The sequence below is a fragment of the Canis lupus genome, chromosome 22 (assembly GCF_003254725.2).
Source record: "Canis lupus dingo isolate Sandy chromosome 22, ASM325472v2, whole genome shotgun sequence".
Lineage (NCBI taxonomy): Eukaryota > Metazoa > Chordata > Mammalia > Carnivora > Canidae > Canis > Canis lupus.
The window spans coordinates 40155707-40178897 of NC_064264.1; the positions used below are offsets into that span (position 1 = coordinate 40155707).

General features: G+C 35.5%; 1 long non-coding RNA gene across 1 annotated transcript; it reads right to left on the reverse strand.

Moving 5' to 3' along the window:
* Positions 1 to 1072: 1072 nt before the first annotated feature.
* On the reverse strand, positions 1073 to 16717 carry LOC118351962 (uncharacterized). The gene is made up of 2 exons (XR_004808285.2): positions 16622 to 16717; positions 1073 to 1391 (listed from the first exon to the last, which is right to left on the reverse strand). It is a non-coding gene; the product is annotated as an uncharacterized LOC118351962 (long non-coding RNA).
* Positions 16718 to 23191: the final 6474 nt, after the last annotated feature.

Sequence of the window (23191 nt, forward strand, 5' to 3'; positions counted from 1 at the left end):
TGAATTGTCATTTGTCGAGTAACATTCCACAATTGTGGAATTATCTGAAATGTAATCTTGGTTTTTAAAGTCTATTTGAGGCAACTGTTAGACATTACCAGTAATAATTATCATGTCTAAATCCACAGATGTTTTCAATTTCGCCTTCTATTTCATTAAACTTTTACCCAATTTTACATATATATGTTCCCAACAAAATAAATATGAAGAGTGGATTGTATTTAAATCATCTTAATCTGCAATTAAGCAATTTACCGAATATACTAGTGCATTCTATTTCCTCTTGAAAATAATTTTTATATAAATGTTAACAGTTTTATTGAGCTATCACTTACATATAAATAACTGTATGTATTTAAAATGTATAATTTGATGAGTTTGGACATATGCAAACACCTGTGATACCATCACCACAATAACAATGCAGTTTTGTTGATTTTCACTACTTTCTTCTGCCAAACCCAACACTGATCAAATAAGGAAATTTGTTTTATTTAGGCTTTTGCAACAAGAGAAAAATATAAGATCCAAATAACTAAGAGTCTGAGCAGGGTAGTTTTGCTTTATACTTTCATAGAGAGGATTAGATTATAACCAGATAACTTATATTTTGGACTTCTTTGTGATTTTTTTTTTTGTCTCAGTCAATCAGCTAGATAGAAAGCATTTATCTGTGCACCTAGCTAGTTTCAAAGGGATAAATAGTTCACCTAATATTTCACATCATGAGCTAAAAAATGGAGTTGATTCTCTGTGTTGGGCTTGTCAGTATGTTCAGGTAAAAATGAAATGTATTTGTGTGGCCATGTCACAAATGAGTCATTCTTGCATCTTATAGAGGTCATGAGGAGGAATGGACAGCTAGTCTTACTGAAACCACATGGGGCAGGTTGCTTTTTGTTGTCATCCATTTCCTAGAACACAGATGGAGAAATTTGCAGTTTTCCAGGACCTTCTATCAGTAAGACACAAATTTTGTCACCACACTAATCTTTATTATTTCCTTCCTTCTACCTGCTTTGTCTTCAGTTTACTCTTATTTTTCAGCTAAAGGGAAAGATTAGCTTATTGATTTAAATTCTTTTTAATATTTATTTTTAAATATAAATATTTATTTACAGTTATACTCTCTCCTATAAGCACTTCTTTAATTGTATCATAAGTTTTGGTATGTCATCTCAAGGTTCAAAATATCCATTTCTTTTGTTCATGATGATCATCATTCATCACTAAAAAACTCAGAAGCAGTCATAAACTTGCTGAGTAGGGTTAATCTGGGCCTAAGAAATGATCTCTTCAAAACTCCAAATTCCATGAACCCTGTTGAGGCATGAAGGACAACATCAGTTGACTTACAGCTCCGGAGATCAGGCCTCTTAAAAGTGGGACACCTGAAATGAAAGAAATAATTCGTATTAATTGTGTTAAAGAGCCAAGAGATGAATACTGAGACTCTTCAGTCCAGCATATTCCAAGAGATTGGTGGATGAAAGCCTATCTATTATGCTTCATTCCTCATTATATATGACATCTTTTTTAAATTTATTTTTTTAAAGGACACCTTGATGAAAATAAGGTATCAGTGCTCTTGGTGATATCGTCCAAAGTATTGACTACCTATACCAAGTATAGAGACATGCATGACCCAAGCATTTCTTTAGACATACTTTATGGTTCAGTCATTGGCTTGCCTGTTCATGGAGAAATCCAGTATGTCCTTATAATCTGATGCACTGAGGAGTCCTTTGGTGAAAATCTAAATTTGTTAGGCTTTTGCTTATGGTATTTCTTCAGATTCTTGGGGGAAGCCTAGATATGCATCAATCTAAAGTCTTGATCAGGATATGGGTGTTCAGGTTTTAGTTCTTGGGACTAAATTGGAAATATAAGTTTGGAGGGTTGGAGCTAATATTGAAGAAAACGAGAAATGTTCATAACAAAAGTTTTGAGTTATACCCTGTTAACATGTCAGACAAACACTTAATGAGTCTATACAAATATTGCCATGAAGATAAGGATATTCAATAAAAGTTTCTGAATTCTAGAGGGCACAGCAAAGATAAATGTTTTATTTCTCTTTTAAAAACCATAGTCTGCTAAATTATTTTGAGTTATATAATATAGCTTAAAAGAGAAAGTGGTTCCATATATCCAGAAAATAGGATATTAAGATATCAGCAAGAGGCACCTGGGTAACTCAGGGGTTGAGCATCTGCCTTTGGCTCAGATCATGATCCCAGGGTCCTGGGATCAAGTCCCGCATTGGGCTCCCTGCGAGAAGCCTGTTTCTCCCTCTGCCTATGTCTCTGCCTTTCTCTCTGTGTGTCTCTCAGGAATAAATAAATACATAAATCTAAATAAATAAATAATAAATAAATAAATAAATAAATAAATAAATAAATAAATAAATAAAAATTTAAAAAAGACATCAGCAATATTCCAAATAAAACTTAGTCATTCAGTTCTATGTATTTAATTCTTATCCTATTTGATCTTGGTTTAGCAATCTCATGACCACATCTGCTGCTCCACTAGAGTTATGGAAATCCTGATTTATTCTATGTGGTCTTTAATTTATTTATGAAATATCTTCAAGAATTTATGCCAAAGAGTACTTGACTGGCACAGTCATTTTCTAAGGGTCTCTGAGTCACTTTTTGTTAAAGAATTTCACAGTAGCTGATTTGCAAGTACTTTCAGAGAAGCATGACAGTAAAACAACTATCTGTAGATGAAAAAAATCTGAAATCACTGTGGTTGACTTACAATAAATTTCAAAATTGACAGATCTGATGAGATTTTATTGTAGGAATGACGTAACTGACAAAGACAATTTCCTCGTTTTTGTGACATGTAGAGCAAACTAAGTCAATCAAAAAAATTTTGATAATATCTAAACATAATGAATGTCTGTTTCCAAAGAACGGTATTTACACCTAATTTATGAAAATAGTTGAACATAATCTCATTAGAGAGAAAAAAATCTGATGTGTAATAACTCAGAGGCCTAATGTATCATAGTATACCAAGAATATATCAAGATCATCAAGTTAAAAAGATTTAGTAAGCTTGAGAAAGTTACCAAATACCTGTATGTTAATTTCATAAGTGTGAATCTCCAAAGGAAAATCACTAGGATATACTGGATTCAATAAGTAAAATTGTTATTAAATCAGGATTTTAACAGCAACTGGAATTATGATGAATAACACTAAACTCTTGTGGTTTAATATCAGGCAAATTAACACCAGGAGACTGATAATCAAATAGAAATATAGCCAGTGCAGTGGCAAATCTATAGAAATCTCATAGGATTTCTGCAATATTTATATTAAGAACATTTTACTCATACCTAACCCACGAAAGGGTTATCTGCTCTTCTGATTTGACCATACTTTCCCTGTCACTCCTATCAAATATATCTAATTATTTCTACTATCTCTCTATATATAAGGTGAAAGAATATATTCTTAAAAAAAAAAAAAGAATATATCCTTTGTGATATTCCCAGGAGCCCATTTGCATGATAAATGCTTTTCTCTCCCTTTACTTTCAATTGTCATGAGTCTTTTTTTTTTTTTTTTTTTATGATGTCACACACACAGAGAGAGAGAGAGAGAGAGGCAAAGACATAGGCAGAGGGAGAAGCAGGCTCCATGCACCGGGAGCCCGACGTGGGATTCAATCCCAGGTCTCCAGGATCGCGCCCTGGGCCAAAGGCAGGCGCCAAACCACTGTGCCACTGAGGGATCCTGTCATGAGTCTTTAGGTCTGGAAGAGGAGTTTCTTATAGACAGCAAATAGATGGGTCTTTTTTTTTTTTTTTTAATCCATCTGTTACTGTATTTTGATTGGAGCATTTATTCCATTTAGATTCAAAATAATTATTGATATATGTAAATATTGCCATTTTGTTACTCATTTTATTGTTGTTTTGTAATTCTACTATTCCTCTTTTTTTCTCTATTCTCACAGTTTGCTGGCTTTCTTTAGCCATATACTTGGATTCCTTTCTCTTTACCATTAATTTTATAAATAAAATCTTCTGCATATAGCAATCTATATTAAGTTTGAAGTGGTGTGTCTGTAGGAGAAGGCGGGGATGGGGTGTGTTGTGAGCAGGTTAGGTGGAATGTTTTAGTGCTGTGCAAGTTCCCACAGGTGTCTGTGTCTAGGCTAGGGTTTGGAGGAGAAATAGTGCTCACCAGCAACTTTTTTCCTGGAGAAGTCTCCTAAAGATCCCTGTTCCTTCAGCACACACTTTGAGATTAAATCAATCTCTTTTTTGTATATCCCAGGTGTTTTTCAAACAGCTGCTTCTGTGTTGTATTTCAGCAAGGGTGTTTATTGTGTTTTCTCTTTAAGGGTGGGGACTCATTTTCCTATACCATACTCTTGGCTCTCCCAGAGCCCTGTCTGCTGATTTTTAAAGTTCCTGTTTTTGTTTTTTATTGTTGTTATTGTTGTTGTTTAATTTAAAACTCTATTGTTGTTATTGTTGTTGTTTAATTTAAAACTCTTTATCCAAGTCACCATCCAAAGCAGGATTCTTATTCATTAATCTTATGTTTTGCTCACCTTCTTCAACGAACCTGTTATTCTACAATGAGGTACCCCATGTGAGGCACCTTTTGTACCCAACATTGATTGGTTGCCAAGCAGTCTGCTGCCACCCTGGAGAAGCTCATGATTCCTCTCGCCCTTTCTGCTAAAAGGAGGGGAATTCATGTTACAGGGTCAAGGGCAAGACGGGAGAGTAGAGTACAGATCCAGCCTAATAGAGATTTGAGGTGAATAGTAAGTTCTCTCTGTTCCATCGATCAGCAGCAAAAGTACTTAAGCTGAAATGATAAAACGTGAAGCCTGTTAGGTCCAATGGTCTCGTATCCCTGGCTGCATCTGAGTCAAATTTCCCTATAAGAGAAACACTGCTACTCTGAACAAAATTGTCCTTTATAGTAGCCCCCATCAGAGGTTAGGATAGTTCCTTCAGGGTTCCAAAATTTCAGACTTCTAGAAACTACTTGTTGTTTCTCTTCCAGTACTGTGCCATTGATTCTTGCACAAGAATCTTGATTCTTCCTGGTATTATAAGCCAAAAAATCCAGTCAAGAAATGGAGAGAAGGCACGAACAGACATTTCTCCAAAGAAGCCATACAAACAGGGATGCCTGGGTGGCTCAGTGGTTGAGCATCTGCCTTTGGCTCAGGTTGTGATCCCGGGGTCCTGGGATCAATTTTTGCATCAGGCTCCCCACAGGAATCCTGCTTCTCCCTCTGCCTATGTCTCTGCCTATCTCTCTGTCTGTCTCATGAATAAATAAATAATATATTTTTAAAAAGAAGGTTAAAAATAGAACTACCCTGTGCCCAGCAATTATACTACCAGGTATTTATACAAAGGACACAAAAGGATACAAACATAATGATCAAAAGGAGCACATGCACTCCAATGTTTATAGCAGCCACGTCCACAGTAGCCGAAATATGGAAAGAATGCAGATGACCATTGATGAATAGTTAAAAAAGATGTACTATACATATACAATGGAATATTACTCAGCCATCAAAAGGAATGCGATTTTGCTATTTGCAATGATGTGGATGAACTAGAGAGTATTATGCTAAGTGAAACAAGAGAAAGACAAATACATGATATCATCATAAGTGGAATTTAAGAAACAAAACAGATGGAACATTGGGAAAGGGTAGGAAAGTAAAATTAAAAATGGAGGAAAACCATAAAAGACTATTAAGCATAGGGAACAAACTGAAGTCAATAGGTGGCTGGGATAATTGGGTGATGGGTGTTAAGAAGAGCACTTGACGTAATGAGTTTTGGGTTTTACATGCAATTGACGAATCACTAAATTCTACCTCTGAAACTAATACATATATTGTTAACTAAATTGAATTAAAAAAAAAAACATAAAAAAATTAATAAATATTGTAAGACCTAGTAAAATTAGATACCTGAGGTTTTCAAAGCCAAATGTAACAGGAATTCATCTTTCCTTGAGGGCTTTCCTGTACCTGAGATGCCTGGTGTGAAGGTCTGTTTCTGTCCCCTTTGAGCCCATAGTATCTCTCCCTCCTTTCTGAGTCTCTTTAACTTCTGACTCTGTCACCACCCTTTTTGCCCTCTTCACTGTATCCTTTTTTCTACATTTAGTTTTGGAGAGTTTACTCTGACAATCTTTTGGTTGTTTTCTGGATTATTTACACAGAAACAGATGTTATCTAGTTGTATCCATGAGATGAAGTGAGCTGAGGATCTTTCCATTCAGTCATCTCCCTGTTGCTGTTGTTGTTGTTGTTGAACAGAAAATCAAACTTTAGTTTTGCATAATTTTGGCGCGTAAAACTACAGGTATTAAAACTTTCAAATTCTGGCTAGCTTTGAACATGAAAAAATTATCTTTTTGTAAGCTTTCTACAACTTTTTTTTTTTTTTTTTTTTTTTAAAGATTTTATTTATTTATTCATGATAGTCACAGAGAGAGAGAGAGAGAGAGAGGCAGAGACACAGGCAGAGGGAGAAGCAGGCTCCATGCACCGGGAGCCCGACGTGGGATCCGATCCCGGGTCTCCAGGATCGCGCCCTGGGCCAAAGGCAGGCGCCAAACCGCTGCGCCACCCAGGGATCCCGTCTACAACTTTTTATATCCATTCGGGCTTTGTCCTTTATGTTTCTCATTCTGAAAACAACATTTTACTTTAGGACAAAACTACTTTTTTTTTTTTTCTTAATAAAATGCAACCTGCATACTTACATAAACAGTTGTGTTTTTTGGCCAGTATTGGTCCTGGCAGAGTTTTATTCAAATATATTAATTGTGACTAACCACAGCAACTTCATTTTCATAAAGAAAACTAGCATGTGGATCATTTCAATTATCGATGACAAATCAGTGTTTTGCACAGACTTGCAAAACTTATGAATGTGTCACAATTTTTTATAACCATATGCTTCCTTAGAGTATAATTGATCAAATGTAGTAAAAATTAACACATTAACATACCCAAACATGTACATGGCTTCTTTGTACTCCATAAAAATAAGCTCAAGTGCATAAATTTAATATTATGCTCATTAATATTTGGCATTCTGTTTTAGAAATTATATATTTAATATGCATTTAGTAAAAGTCTAAGATTTTAAGTTATCTAAATATCTTTGAAACGAGCTGACATACTACAAAATATAATTACTATTGGAGTAAAGTTTGTCACAAAAATGATTCAATTTAAACACACTTTTTAAAAATTTAAACACAAGTTTACATCTTTTATAATCCTTTACATTTAATATAAATAATGTAGCATTTCAACCAGCAAACCTACAGAAATTTAGGAAGAATATAGATAGGTAGAATAAAAAACATATGCTTATATTACACTTAATACTGGTAACTCAGAAAACTTAGCTGTTTTTCTCTGATCAAGACTTTAGTCTTGTTTGCCAAAGATTTGTCTAAATTCTGGAATTAAATTCTTAATCCCTTTAGGTTAGTTTCTGTAAGAACTTATATATTTTGGTACATTGACAGTATTGGAAGATTAATTTATTTACGTGGAAATTTTAGGAATGTTCAATTTATGTAATCGCTTACATATATATCCCATTTTCCTGCTAGATTGAATTTGCTGAGTCTTTCTAGTGAATTCCTTCTATTTCAGTTATACTTTTTAACTCCAAAATTTCCATTTGGTTCTTTTTTATAATTTCTATCTCTTTATTGTTTTTCTTTATTTGATGAGACACTGTCATAATGCTTTCCTTTTAAAACTACTTTCCTTTGGTTTGATGTCGTTGCTCTAAAATTCAATATCTGGTCCTGCTCACATATAGTTTCATAATCCTCTCTTGTTTTTTGTGTATGAAAATGTATGTAGCCACTTAAAATATTGATTCCTGCCCTCCACTCCAGTTCTTGTATGGCTGTTGTTTATCTGTTAAGTGCCTTGGCTGGACCATTTTCATGAAGTCTATTTTCCCTTTAATGTTAAATTTCTGATGTCATTCACAGAGGATGCAGCCTTGTGCTTATTCCCAATCATCCTCGGATGACAGGTTTTAGCAAGTCTGTTTATCTCTTTCCTTGCCTCTGTTGGTACCACACTCAGATTTTAGGCTCCACTCTTTGTCAGCTGATTACTCTATTCTCAAAGACTCCTTGTGTCACAAATTAGTTCACCATCTGATCCAATTTAGCTTGAGCTTCTTTGCAGGGGTAGTTTTTTTTAGGCCAGTGTTTGAAGCTTTTTCCTGACCCCAAAATCATCATATCTCTCTTTTCCTGGGTCTCCTCTGGTAAACTAGACTATAGTTTAGGTGTTACTCTTAATTATTTATCACCAAAATACCACCATTTTGATAGTGCTCCAAAGTTTGAACATTCCAACAATGTTTCAAATAGTCAGTTGCTTGGGGGAGAACTTTAGAGTTCTTTGTTTTAATGCAGTGTCTCTCTTTCTGGGCATAATCTCAGAGCCTTTGCTTTGGAGTCAGGAGTGGGAAAAGTTTTCTATGAGCGGGGCACTAAATTGGAGAAAATCGTTTTCTCAGCTAGCCTTTCTCAACATGGAACCTCTACTTCACAAACTTTTGAGTCCTGGTATTTTTAGTCTGCCATGCTTGGGATCAGGCTTCCACACTTTCAGTATGGGTTAGGTGGGGGAAGGAAGCCTCTAATTTCTCAATAGCAGTTGCCAGGAATTTACTCTCTGCAATTTGGAGCTGTGGATTTGAGAAATGCTGGCATCCTGCTCCTTTGGGGAGGTACCAATTCCTTGACCAGGAGCAGAGGGGAGAAGGAGCATGTTAATGTGGCCACTTACCCAGGTTGGATTTTATGTCATTGTACTTGGGTTGGGATGGGGCTGGGGTGGGGAGGAGAAGGAATTGGAAATGGCTCAACTATCAGAGACTCTCATATTTTCGTACAGGGATTTGATAAATTTTGTTGAATAAAAGTTTCTTCATATGCTGTATGCCCTTAGGACAATTCTTGAGGTTTTAAGTGGATTTTATTGTTCTTAATACTCACTAGTTTTTGTGGGTTTTTTGAGGACCAATCTGCATAGCTCTTCACATTGCCAATCTGAAAGTAGAAATCTAACGGAGTTTTCTATATTTTCTCTGATAATAATTTAGGTGGGACTCTTTTTCCTTTTAAGAGTTAATTTAATTGCAAATGGAAGACATTCCTGGCCATGTAATTATGGTTAAACTCACTGGAATCCAAATAAATTAAACTGGACCACTCTTCATGTCAACATGTCTTTTTCATACAGTGTCTTAAGATACTACCCGCTATTCACTTTCTTTAACATTCTGGGGGATTTTTATTGTGTCAGTCTAGCTAAGCTAGAGTCATGGTCTCTATAATTCCTTTCCTATGGAGTTCCCAGTCACTCTGGATCAAAGGAAACTAAGATTTAGAAGGCAGAAGTAAACCAGCAGCAGCCACATTATTTTTACAGTCAGACGATCATGATAGATGCAGCATACATTGTTTTAAGTTCATACATGGATTCTCTTAATCTGTTGGCTGGGTCTTTTGGTGAGCAGTAACAGCAGAGCTGTGGCTCATACAAGTTTCTCCAGAGCTGCATTTAGCTTCTGGTTGCTGGACCATGTACATTCTCCATCTGTGGTGAGAGGTACAAGCTTCCTGTTCAGGACACCAACATCATTGGAGTTGGAGGTTTAAGGGTGATGAAATACTGGTATGGGTTATAGCTTGGTCTTGAAGCTAGTTTGTATTTGCTTTCCCAAATTTACATTCATCTTTCCCTTTCTGCCTCCCTGTCTGTAGACCTTAGGCTCTAATTCCCCAGGTGCAAAGATAATAATTGCCTTACATGTAGAACACAGACTGTGTAATAATCTCAAGTTAATAATATAAAGTCAAGTCCTTTCATACACATATAGTAAATAGTATAATGTATGTGATATAGTATTATATAGTAATGCTTTAAATGAAGAAATATGGAAAAATATTTCAACTCGGTCTCTTTTATTTCTCTGATCAACTTTTACTGATAAACATGCATAAATTTGAAGTACAAAATCAGAGTGAGTAGTTTCATTATGGGAAAACTTGACCTCTCCTTAAGTTTTATTTATTTACCTTCTCAGAATGTAGCATTTGTAATTAACATAAAATTTTCAGATTACCCCTAGTGTTTTGACCAGATAAATGAACATTTGCAAATTACTCAATGTAAATTCAATATAAATTACAAATCCCTCACTCTTGGGCACATTTTACCTACAGAGATTATTGTTATATATTTTCATGTGGTTTTATGTTTATTACAATATACAGAGGTAAACTTCTCTCACTATGTGAATAATGCTTCCTGAAACTAAAAAATCATCTCTGGCTGATTCATAATGGTCCACTGTCATTTATATGAACTCATATCTGGTTTCTTCCTCCTATTTCTTTTTCTAGTATGTAGCAATGATATCAAGTCAAAGAATATTTTGAGCAAACTCTAGCCATTGATGACAAGAGCAGTCTACGTTTTTTATATATTTGGATTACCATTCAGAAGCCTGAAATTTCTTATATTTGTTTTCCTTGTCCTATAAGCACAGATTTTTTTTTTTTTTTAAGCACAGATTTTGAAGAGAAATCATGACATGTGATTGATGGATCAGGATTATACAGAAAGTTCCTATAAGACTTATCCATTCCCTGAACATTCCTCTCAAGTTTTTTTTTTCTTTTTTCCTGTGCATAAAATATTACTTGTACAACATTCCTTAATTCTTAATGGTATAGTTTTGTAATGGTAGACAACTCTCCTTTGTTTGGTGAGAAAAATCTATAGTATTTCCCATGGCTCCATGTTGCAAGCTTACCTTTTTTTATCTTTTCTTTGAGTATATTTTGATTCATCTCTATATGACCAGTAAAATGATTTGTTTCTCAAATATTTGGTTCCTAATTATTAATTTTCACTTAATTTGTCTCTGAATCCATGAAAAAAATACTATTTATAAATAACAAAATCTTAATAGTAAATTTTGCCTGCAGGAGAATGCGTAGATGCATTCATTATTCAATTTTAACTCAGACTATTGTTCAATCATGAAAAGGATTAAGCCACAGCTGAAATGTGAATTGGTAAATATCATAAACCTAAAATCCTAAATATAATGTTGAATATAAAGGCATGTTGCCCAAAAATTCACATAATATGATTCCATTAATATAAAGAAATATTTGTATCTCTGATTAGAAAGGAAAAGGTATACCGATAAGCAAAAATTCAGGATGAAAGGTACTTAGGGGAAATGGAGAATTTGAAACTAAAGATATATACACAGGGATTACAAGAGTTTGGTATGGTTCTATTTCTCAATCTAATTTAAGAGTAGGCATATTTTCATCTTATAAACTGCACATAAATATTACATGTATTCTGTATTTGATTTATTTCATAATAAAATAATATATCATACCATTTAATGGGAAGAAATATGATGGTTTGTTATCAGCTACTGAGCTGATAGGAATTTGGAGAATGTAAACAATTATGCACTTTTATTTTTTTTTAATTTTTATTTTTTTATTATTTATGATAGTCACAGAGAGAGAGAGAGAGAGAGAGAGAGAGAGGCAGACATAGACAGAGGGAGAAGCAGGCTCCATGCACCGGGAGCCCGACGTGGGATTCGATCCCGGGTCTCCAGGATCACGCCCTGGGCCAAAAGCAGGCGCTAAACCGCTGCGCCACCCAGGGATCCCTATGCACTTTTAAAATTAAAGTAATTTGGTTCATTGTGGAGCATAATTAGAAATTTTAGTAAAGTTGAAAATGTCCAATTACTTTTCTGAATCTTCTTTGTTTGTGAACTATTCATATGGATTATTCCAAACACTGTTATATTTTTTAACAAGTTGTCAGAAAAACTGAATTTTGAATATGTTAAGGTCATAGTGGGGCTTTTATCAATGATCTGACTCCAGCTGTAGCTAGGATGAGCAAGTATTAAGTTGACTTTTGATCAAGATTTCTACATATCCCTTACTCCTTCCTTTTCTTTGACCAACTTCCTATTTCCTGCTTTAGGCTTATACCCTATGTAAGCGAGATCTTATATGTGGCACTACTAATCCTTCAATGGATGATAACATTGTTAGCATAAATTATAATATCAGTGGCCTGTCAGGCTTTGTGACATGCATTTGGAAAAACTTTTTTTTTTTTAAATTGGTATGAGAGCTTGTATTTTCATCTTTGAAATTTTGTTTGGAAATTTTATTTTATTTTTTTATTTATTCTTGAAAGACACAGAGAGAGAGAGAGAGAGAGAGAGAGAAAGGCAGAGACATAGGCAGAAAAAGAAGCAGGCTCCATGCAGGGAGTCTGATGTGGGACTCTATCCCTGGACTCCAGGATCATGCTCTGGGCCGAAGGCAGATGCTCAACTGCTGAGCCACTCAGGCGTCTCTTGTTTGGAATTTTAGAAGCATATCAGTGTTCCATAGATGTTTCTCTTTTCTATTGGCAGATGACAATTGTTAAAGATTTCATTAAATGGCATATTAAATGCCAAAGTCAAATTGTATTGTGAACAGGCATACTATGAAATTATACTAAAATAGGAATCTCAAAGCCATTTATTAAGCCACGGAGACACAAACATATGCCAAGACAATGAATGGCTAGCTACTCTGGAACTTTTGCTTCTGGAAATTAACACTATCCTCAGTACCCAAATCATGTGATAAGAAAAGGGAACTAGATATTTTGGATGGTGAAATTCTTATTTTAGCACATTGGTGAAATTTAGGGAACTGAGAACATTTAAATATACAGGCAAAGGACTGGGTTTTGAAAAAATATATAACATACAAAATTATCCAGTTCTTTTTCATTGAATAGAGAAGAACTTTTGGATTACCGATGAACAAATTAGTGCCTAAAAAAACATTTGCAGTGTCATCCTTTAGAGAAAAATGGAAACAGTTATCCAGATAATTAATGAAAACTAAATTGTTTCTTCTTAAAAAAAAAGAATTTATAAAGAATCTATCTACATTGATTAAAGTCACTGGATAAATGTTTAACTGTCCATTTTACTTTGCTTATATAGACAGAATGTATGAATAGGTCATATCATCTGGGTGAGGGGAATTGAACTTGACAGAGGAAAGGGAACGGGGTCATTATATTATAAATTGCCTCTTCAAGTGCAATTATCTATTCATGACATAAATCCAATACAGTCCTACCAGTCTTGGGCTTCATTGTATATACCTCTTCTTTTCTTCATTGCCTTGTTGTTAACAAGTATTTTATTTGTTTATACCAAAAAACGTTTTTTGGTTCAGTTCTATTAGATATTTTCATTGAAAACTGATGAGCTTTCTCTCCTGGATGCTGAATGGCTGGAGAAATCATTATGTAGTATCAACCTTTATACCATAAAACTTTTTCTTAATGAAAATGTAGACTATATTATAGTAAATATGTATACACCTGAAATTTAATATTGATATTTCTAATTACTTCACATTTTATTTTTAGTAGCCACTTGAAGTATTCCCAAGAAGAAAGTTCTACATTTCAGCTCCCTTCAGATGAAAGTCATCCCTGTCCCCTACTCCAGTGACAAACATTCAACAATGAAGCCGATATAGCCATTATTGTACTTGTAATGAAGCTGTGTTTCAATACAGGGTAAATTATAATTTTTTCCAGTTTTATTGATAAGTAATAAGATAATTATTGCAGTAGGGGCCACCTGGGTGGCTCAGTCGGTTAAGCATCCCACTCTTAATTGCAGCTCAGGTCATGATCTCAGGGTCATGAGATCAAACCCTGTATCTGGCTCTGGGCTTAGTGTGGAGTCTGCTTGAGATGCTTTTTCTCCCTCTCCCTAGCCTCTCTCCCTTCTCTAAAGTAAATAAAATCTTTAAAAAAATCATTACAATATATACTATATACTTTATATAACTATATAGTATAGTATATCATATATACTTAATATAAAATATTTCTTTTAGTAGTTATTTTTTAATTGTAAGAATTATCCCTATGCAATAAAATCTTGTTTAGTTCACCTGGAACATTACTATTATGTTATTTTTAATTATGTATACAAACATAGGACTTATTGAAAGGGAAACTTTTATGTACCAATTAATACCAAGTTTGAGGGGAAGATATTTTGAATGATTTATCCAGTTGCTTAAACTGAACAGTTGCACATTGGTATAAGAATGACTTGAAAGGCAAGTTGAAAATGTCAGATTATTTCAGGTTATATGCCATTGCAAATACATAAGTTGTTTCCTATGCCAGCCTTATACAAATAAATTTTACCTCACAGTGCTAAAAATAATCATGAATGAGTTGGAGACACTCACTGTGATATAATTGTTGTTATATCCTGTTGAAACTGCTGAGATTTTGGGGAAAAAATCAGAAATTTCCAAAAAACCTTAAATATCATGATAGCAAGTATCAGTGTTCCACTCAAGATTAATTCTGATGCCTTTACCTTTTTCATATACTTGATCTTTGGGTGTGTTTTCATTCTCAACCACCAGCATCTGCATCTCTTTATCAGGGACCTGTCCTAGTCTCTCAGATCACATTTTTGCCCCTGTGTACTAAGAGGCTTTTCTGGGAGACATGAATTCCCTGGTTATTCATGTCTCCCAGAATTCATGTCTCCCAGAATTCATGTCTCCCAGAAAAAAGAAAAAAAAGCCCAAAGCCTTAAGCAACAATTAATAGATGGGATACGGATATTCTAACTTCCTTGCTCCTGATCAGTACAAATTTATGTAGGGTCTGGATTGTCACCAAAATTCAATGCAGAATTGAATTACAGTAACCTTGTAGGGAATTTTGCTTGCTATTGAACATTTGCTTGAGCTCCTTAGCTTCTAAGTTTTATTTCCCCACCTTTATAGTACCCCAGCCTTCTCCTGGAACATTTTCTGTGTACTGCCACATAAGTTTGTATTTCAACATTCGTTTCTTGGGAACCCAAACTGAGACAACTGGTTCTGGAAGTGCTGCTTAGTACCAGACTCTCAGGATGGGATTCTGAGTTTGGATCCCTCTCTGGCCAGATTAAACCAGGGGCCATATTGTTCACAGTAAAGTTTTTATCCCTGCTAAGTTGTAGTATTATACTGCATTGCTAAGGTAACATGCATTGCTAAGATAATGTGAATGTGATTCAGTTTCAAGCGGATCTACTAGCTTGTGAATAATTTCTACCATTGGGTAAATATGAAAAAAAATAGTGATTATAAAGATGATGGAGTAGATTGGTTTTTGCTAAGTTTGTTACCCCGAATAAGGAAAACTAAACAATCAAGTCAGCTTATTACTGACTCAGGGCATAATGAGCATATCAAAATACCTTGATGAAAGCATTTAAAAAAATCTTTATCATAAGGCTAGCAAACTAGAGAGTAGGCTAACTCTGAAGCTTTAGCAAATCACCTGTGCCTAGGTTAGGACCCTGTATACCAAGGGAGATTTTAAGAGATGTTATGAACCTGGGCTCCCCACTTAACTGCTAGAGGCAAAGTAGTTGTAATTACCATAACAGACTCTGAAATAAGATGGAACCAGGGGATATAATCCATAGGAAGTTGTAACCTTGGCCAATTGATCATAGTGTTCTTTGGGAAAATATGAATTGACAGCCAAAAATATCAATTGATAGATTTGATTTTAAAAAGTGGATGATTAGAAGGCTGATAGCAGCTACTCCAATGGAAAATCACAATCTTTCACATATTATCATGTCTGAGAAATTTCTCAGACCAGAGACAATCAATTGAAGAGACTAATATTCCTTGAAGGATCATGATATGAAACAAATACATGTAACAGTATGTTACCTCTGTATGTAATCTCCCTGGTGCTTACCCAAAGGCATGTATGACCATCTGAGTAATTGAATACTGAGGAGAGAGAGAAATATCCAGATTTGGCAAGAGATTTTTAATATTGTATCCAAAGTTGACATTGATACCAGGACTCCATGTACATGGAGATCTGTGAAAGCCAGAGAGTAAATGGAGGGATGGCCAAGATGTGTTTTCCACTGGTTACAGTGCAGCCTAGGTAGCCATTTCCTAGTCCCTGAGCTTGTTTAAAAGAGACACACTTAGCACTTGGAGAAACTTTAGTTAATTCCCTGAGCACTAGAATAGGGCCTCTGGAAGTTTCTCTCCTATCCAAGACTATAAATTAAAATCAGTGCCATACACTGAGTAAAAAGTCAGAGATTATTGCCCCTTTCAAAGCTGTAAAGAATAAAGAGTTGGTTGTCCCTGTCATGTCCCCATTTATTTCATAGTTTAGCTTCCTGAGGATGATGGTGGGGGCTGGGGGTGAAGAGAGGAGAAGGCAATTCATAGTAGGTGATGGTACACCACTACAAACTTAAGTGTTTACCCATTTTCTGTGCTTGATGAGATATCTTTACTAGAAGAAATCAGCATAGCCTCTATTTTGGCACGTCATACGTTACAAGTATCTGGCATATGCATTCATTTCAAAATGCATTAGGACAAAAATAATAGACAGTACTTCACATGGAAGGTCTTTTCTCCATGGTTATACTTACTCATCTGCCCTTTGCTACAGTATACTTCAGAGGGACCTTAATATCTGGACAATCCATAGACGTGTATTGATGATGTTATGTTAATTGGACCTGAAGAACAGAAAGTGGTAATTATTGAAGATACCTTTGTAAGACATAAAAAGCTTAAAGGATGGAAAATCAGCTCTGTGAAGATTTAGTGGCCTTCTAAATTATAGAAACTTTTGGGATTACAGTGGTAAGGAAGTTGACAAGAGGTATCTTCCAAGTTGAAAGAATAGTTCTTGTGCACTGCAGTTTTTATCAATACCACTCTTTGCTTGGTAGGTCAGATGGGATTTTGGCTTATTTGGGAATATTGCTCTGAATACTTATAGGGTAATTTCAAAGGCTGTTTATTGTGAGAGAGTACAGTCAGTTTCTTTTTAGTTGTGCAACCTAACACATGTAGTGGCTCTACGAGAAAGATTGGTGGTAGAAAACATGCCATTTGGAACTTCAAAAGCTTTAATGATGATTAACTATAGACATGTAGAATTCAAGAGGAATGTCATGCTGTCTGTAACAACAACTATGTATCATTTGCAAAGTTGAATAGGCACAGCAGCTATCTACTATGTAAAAATAATGTAGATCTGGGATAGAGATTATGCCCTCTGCATACAGATCCAAAGGCCAAAAAAAAAAGCATGTGAATAGGTAGCCATAACTCCAAGTTAAGTACATTTGTTGGACTTAGTTAATGGTATTCTATCAGCTTACACTTAGGTCCTAATGAAGGTTCCTTAGGATCCACTGGTGGAAGGAAAATAAGATCCTGGTTTGTGGAGAGCTTACTTCAATATATTTTTGTGAGCTGAAAATAACTACTACCAAAAAACAGCAATACCAAGTATGGAGGTGCCTGGAGGACAGGGGTAAGAAGAAGTCGTCCCAGTGGCAGAGCTTTGGAGGCATGACTAGCCACTGTGTGTATGCAAAGATAAAATACTTAAGGTAAAACTATCTGAACTCATAGACAGTAGCTGATAACTTGTTGGTTTGGATCTGAAAGAAGAACTGGAAGAATGGCATAAGGAGGCCTAGACAAAAAGACATGTGGATGTACTAGTAGTAGTACGACAAAAGTGTGAGCAATGTTGATTTTCAAGTTAATGCATAACCTGGATCATCTACTGAATACCCAGGGGACAGAAATACCACAGAGAGTTCAGTCAGTCTCTATCCCCAGTCATTGAGCACTGGGCTCCAAATTGAGTAGGCATAGGGCTATGGATGGGCCCAACAACATATCTCCTCCTTACCAACACCACTGCCATTACTGAAAGTCCAAATTGTGAGCTGCAGTATCCAACCCAGTATCTCAATATAAGCTTTAAAGAAATCCACCAGAAATTGTAAAGTTCATTACATTAGAGCTATTCAAACTTTTAAGGGATAGTAATTCATTGTGAATATGACCAACTTACATTTGTGTAGGGGTTTGCATTTCCCACCACAGTGCCTTCTGATAGCACCACTATCCAAGGGCTAAGAATATCTGCTTTACTAAGATGGGATCCTACATAACATTATCCCTGTCTTGTGCAAGGAATATGCTTTTTCTTTTTTCTTTTCTTTTCTTTTCTTTTTTCTTTTCTTTTCTTTTCTTTTCTTTCTTTTCTTTTCTTTTCTTTTATTTTCTTTCTTTTCTTTTCTTTTTTTCTTTTCTTTTCTTTTCTTTTCTTTTCTTTTCTTTTTTCTTTCTTTCTTTTCAGATTTTATTTATTTATTCATGAGAGACACACACACACACACAGAGAGAGAGAGAGAGAGAGAGAGAGAGAGAGAGAGGCAGAGACACAGGCAGAGGGAGAAGCAGGCTCCATGCAGGGAGCTTGATGGGCTGGATCCCGGGTCTCCAGGATCAGGCTCTGGGCTAAAGATGGTACTAAACCGCTGAGCCACCTGGGCTGCCCAAGGAATATGCTTTTCAATGAGAAGTGTAATAGCACGATCATAGGACCTGTTGGTTATACCTTGTGATGAATCACTAAAGCCTTTATAGAAACCTTTATAGAACATTGGAAAGATCTTTTAAGGGCAATACTGAACTATCCATGAGATTAGGATACTGTCCTTCAAGGTACAACACATGCCAGGATTTAGTTGCCATAATGTGATTCTATGTCTCTGAAAAAAAAGGAATAAAATTGTCTAGAAGTCCAGGGTTGGATGTAAGAGTGTCTCCCCTCATCTTCAAGCCATGGGAGTTAATAGAAAAATGTGTATTTCCTGTCCTTACAACTTAAAATTCAGTATATCTAGAGATCCAGGAAAACAGCAGGGGACAAATTAAGACTTCCATTGAAAATAGATGTATTGCAGCCCACATGGTCATTTTTAGATACTCATTACAGTGAGCAAGTAGGCAAGAAATGGAATAAATACTTAATCACAGGAGAAGGTAGGATATTAGATACTTAATGTGGATAGAGAGTGGCATTGTGGGTGACACTGTTTATGAACAATAAGAGCAGGTTCCGTTTGAAATCTTGTCCTGTGTATGTGAATCTGAAATCCCAGGGAATCCATGGAACACCTTTTCAGGCTCCCAAGTATAATTTAAGTGCGAATAAACAACCAACAGACAAGTGAATGGTAATCTGGGGTAGGGGCCGTCAACAATGCAGGTTACTCAGAAAAGCACCATAGACTATCATTACAGTGATTGTCCTTTTGTACTGTTCCTTTCTGGAATCATGATTAGTAACAACTTGAAAGAATCAGTATAGAGAATCCAGCGTGAAGGATGAGTGTATATAAGGCTGCAGCAGAGGCTGGTGTTGCTTTTCTATGCCTTGCCATCCCCCTTCATCAATCTGATGCACACTGCTCTCAGCCTGCAATTCTTACCAGCAACCAGCACCTTTGCCTTTGTGGGAGGGGCTCTCTTCTTCTCTCAGATCTCTTTCCCTGCAATCTTAACAGAAGTGCCTGGGAATTTACGTTGCCTCAGGGTTATTCCTGCACTAATGTCTGATTAGCATAGGAGTGCTGATCTGGACTTTACTCAACTATGTGATGTACTGTGTTATGAGCTGAGCAGAACTTAATATCACAAACTTACTTGCACTTCTTCCCTTTCCAGGCCCACTCTCCCACCATATACTGGTCTTTCCTGGAAATTCTATTTCCTCTCTAATAAACCATTTCCCTAAAATTTCTAATCGTACAGTTTCTTTCTGGGGAATTCAGTCTATGAAAAACACCAAGAATGATCTATTAAAGTCACCTTTTGAATATAATGTCTCCCATATTTATTATGAGATCAACCACAAGTTAGAGTAAAATGAACTTGAAGACAATAAAAAGGATAAATTAATAGCATCCCACAATACATAAATAGTGTTGCGCGCGCTGTGGCAACACGATCAAGGTCCTGAGGATAAGGGGATGAGGAAAATAAAAGAAAAATAAAGAGATGGGGACAGGAGGGACACAGTGGATGATGTCCAAGCAGTGCCAGCTTTATTCAAGGGTTTACAACATTTTATAGCATGAGCAAAACAAAGCCAAGAAGGTGTTTATTTTTAGCAGGTTTGTGAAACCCTCCAAAGTTCCCCTTTCTCAGCATGCAAGACAGACTCACGGGTGCCAGAAGACCTTGGTAAATAGAAAAGCTTGTTGCTCCAGATGTGCATACTTCAAAGGAATATCAGGTATGGTAAACAGACCAGCAAGGACGGCACAGACCCTTATTTACATTTATGACCAGGCCAGAATAAGTTGTATCTATTGTGTTATGTGGGCGATCACGTACAAGCGAGCCCTGAGAACCATTGCTCAAGCCCTTTCTCAAGTGTCAACCAACTATTCACCTTTTAGGCTCCCAAGCCTTTTGAGTGAATGAGGGACGCAAGTCCGGGCCTGGTATGGTTCAGTTACTCCAGCTAGTTCCTGGTTGCCCACAAAATAGGCTTTCATTAATGATTATTCACCTGTTTATCTTTCCCCATGCCTCCCTCCAACAATGCTTGTATAAATTGTGATGATTTCTAAAAATTTCTGACCATATTAGTGAATGGGAAAAAGAAAATTTCTCTTGACAGTTTCCTTTGACCTGACTATAACATTCATAGATAGAAAATACCCACTTTATAAAACTGTAAATGAAGCTAGTTGAATGTAAAATTGAGGTAAGTCCTCTTTGACATATTTTCCACAAATCTTTGAAATATGTTCATGCAAAGACTAAATGTCTAGCTTTCTTCTATTAAAAATTTTACTATAAATCTTTAATATGTACACAGAGGTAAGTGGAAAATTTCAAACTATGACCCTCAAGAAATTAAACCTTACTGATATGAGGATAATTGAAACACCTCTAAGGTACCTTTCTTCCTTTTATATTTTACCATGTCAACTTTATTGAGGAATACTTCACATATAATAAACTACTATTCAAAATGTGTGATTTGGTGAGTCTTGAGAGTTGCAGAAACCTGTGAAATCGGTAACAAAGTCAAGATGCAGAACATTTCAATCACCCCAAGAGTTTTCTCATGTTGGTTTCAGTCTCATCTCTCTCTGGCCCAAGCTTGTGCAACCGTTGATCTGCTTTCTGTTACTATAATTAACATTTTTATGTAAATGGAATCATAATATGCACAATTATTTTGTGACTGGCTTCTTTGACATGACTTTGAGATTCATCTGTGTTGTTTGGTGTAACACTAGTCATGCTTATGTATCACCTAGAGTCCATGTGAATGCATCATCCAGCTTTTCCCACAGGGGGATGCCTTTCCCAACCTGAAAATTAGAGGGGCCATGAGAGGTAAAGAGGCATTTATTTGGGAGCAAAGAATTGCAATTTAGGAAACATGAATTCTAGCAGAAACCCAAATAGTGTACTGCTTGTGGGATAAAAGCAAAGTGTTTTTACGAGGAAAATGAAGGGGGACAATTACATGAGTTGAAAGAAAGTTTTTTTATGAGGGTGAACAGGCTAAGCTGCTCTGAATCATACTGATTGACCACTGACTCCATCTTCAGAATGTCTACAGCCATCAGTCTCATGATTGAGATGTCTTTTCTGCTGACTTCTCAAGCAGTGGCATAAAACAATTGCCGTTTTGCCCAGGCCAAAGGTTTTGGACCAATTCAGACAAAGGCAAGTAAGGCAGTTTCTCTGTAGTGGCTGCTCCAGTCATGTCAGTTTTTCACACCTGGCACAACTACAGTAGGATATAAAAATACACCATAATGTATTTAAGTAGACTATATACCTTATTCAGTTTTCATCATTTCTTTACAGGCATTCATGTTAGTGCATGTGCATAGTTCTGTGCAGTTTCACCCACTGTATGGATTTGTGTAACCAGCAACAAAGTTGAGATGTAGAATTATTCTATCACCATACAAAAATCCTTCATATTCTCACCCCATCCCCAACCCCCACCATCCATTTTTCTTGGCAACCACTGTTTAGTTCTCTTTCTCTATAATTTTGTTATTTCAGTAATGTTACATAAATGGAATCCTGGAGTATATAATCTTTTAAGATTGACTCTTTTTCACGGAAGCTGATGCTTTGAGATCCACCCTGGTGCTTTAATCTATCAACAGTTCATTCCTTTTTACTATTGACCAGTGCCCTGTCCTATGCATACTATGTCCTTTGTTGACCTCTTGATGAACATTTATATTATTTACAAATTTAGCCATCTTGATTAAAGGTATTATGAATATCCATGTATAGGTATTTGAGTTGAATATATTTTCATTTTTCTTTGTTAGATATCTTTAGTGGGATCTCTTGCTAACTTTATATGAAACTACTAAACTTTTTCAATATCCATGTATAGGTATTTGAGTCGAATATATTTTCATTTTTCTTTGTTAAATATCTTCCAGTGGGATCTCTTGGTAACTTTATACAAAACTACTAAACTTTTCCAAAGTGAAAGTATGGCTTTACTTTTTAACCATTAGTGGTTTGTTGATCTCATTACTGAGTCATTTTGAATTGCAATACTTTCTCCCTTTATATGGTTTACTTTTTCTCTTTGTTACTGGTAACATTAAAAGCATTTTTTTTTCATTTTCAAAAATCTCAAGTTGTGTATTTTTCTTCACATTTTGATTTTACTGTGTCTTATATGAGAAACATATGTATCAGAGAGACATTTCTGATGTTTTCTTCTAGGATATTTTAGTTTCAAATTTCATGATTAGGATAATGAGTAAATTAGAAAAAAATATGGTGTAAGCTAAGTGTCAGTAGTTCCTTTTATACCATAGTACTCTGTTTTGAAAGTCTTTCTTCTTCACATGTTGAATTATGTGGTAACTTTGTAAAAAAAAAAATGAACATGTATGTGTGGCTCTGTTGCTAGACTTCCATCAATTTCATTTTTAATTTTTTATGCTTTGTGTAATCTTGAAGTTAGGTAGAGTAATTTTAGTTTCTCAAATTTGCTTTGGTGTTATATTTTCATAAAAGCTGTAACATCAGCATGTCAGTTTAAATCAGAATGCTTCTTGGATTTGTATGGAATTTGCCTGAATATATTGGTCATTTTGTAAAATTGAAATCTTACAAAATTC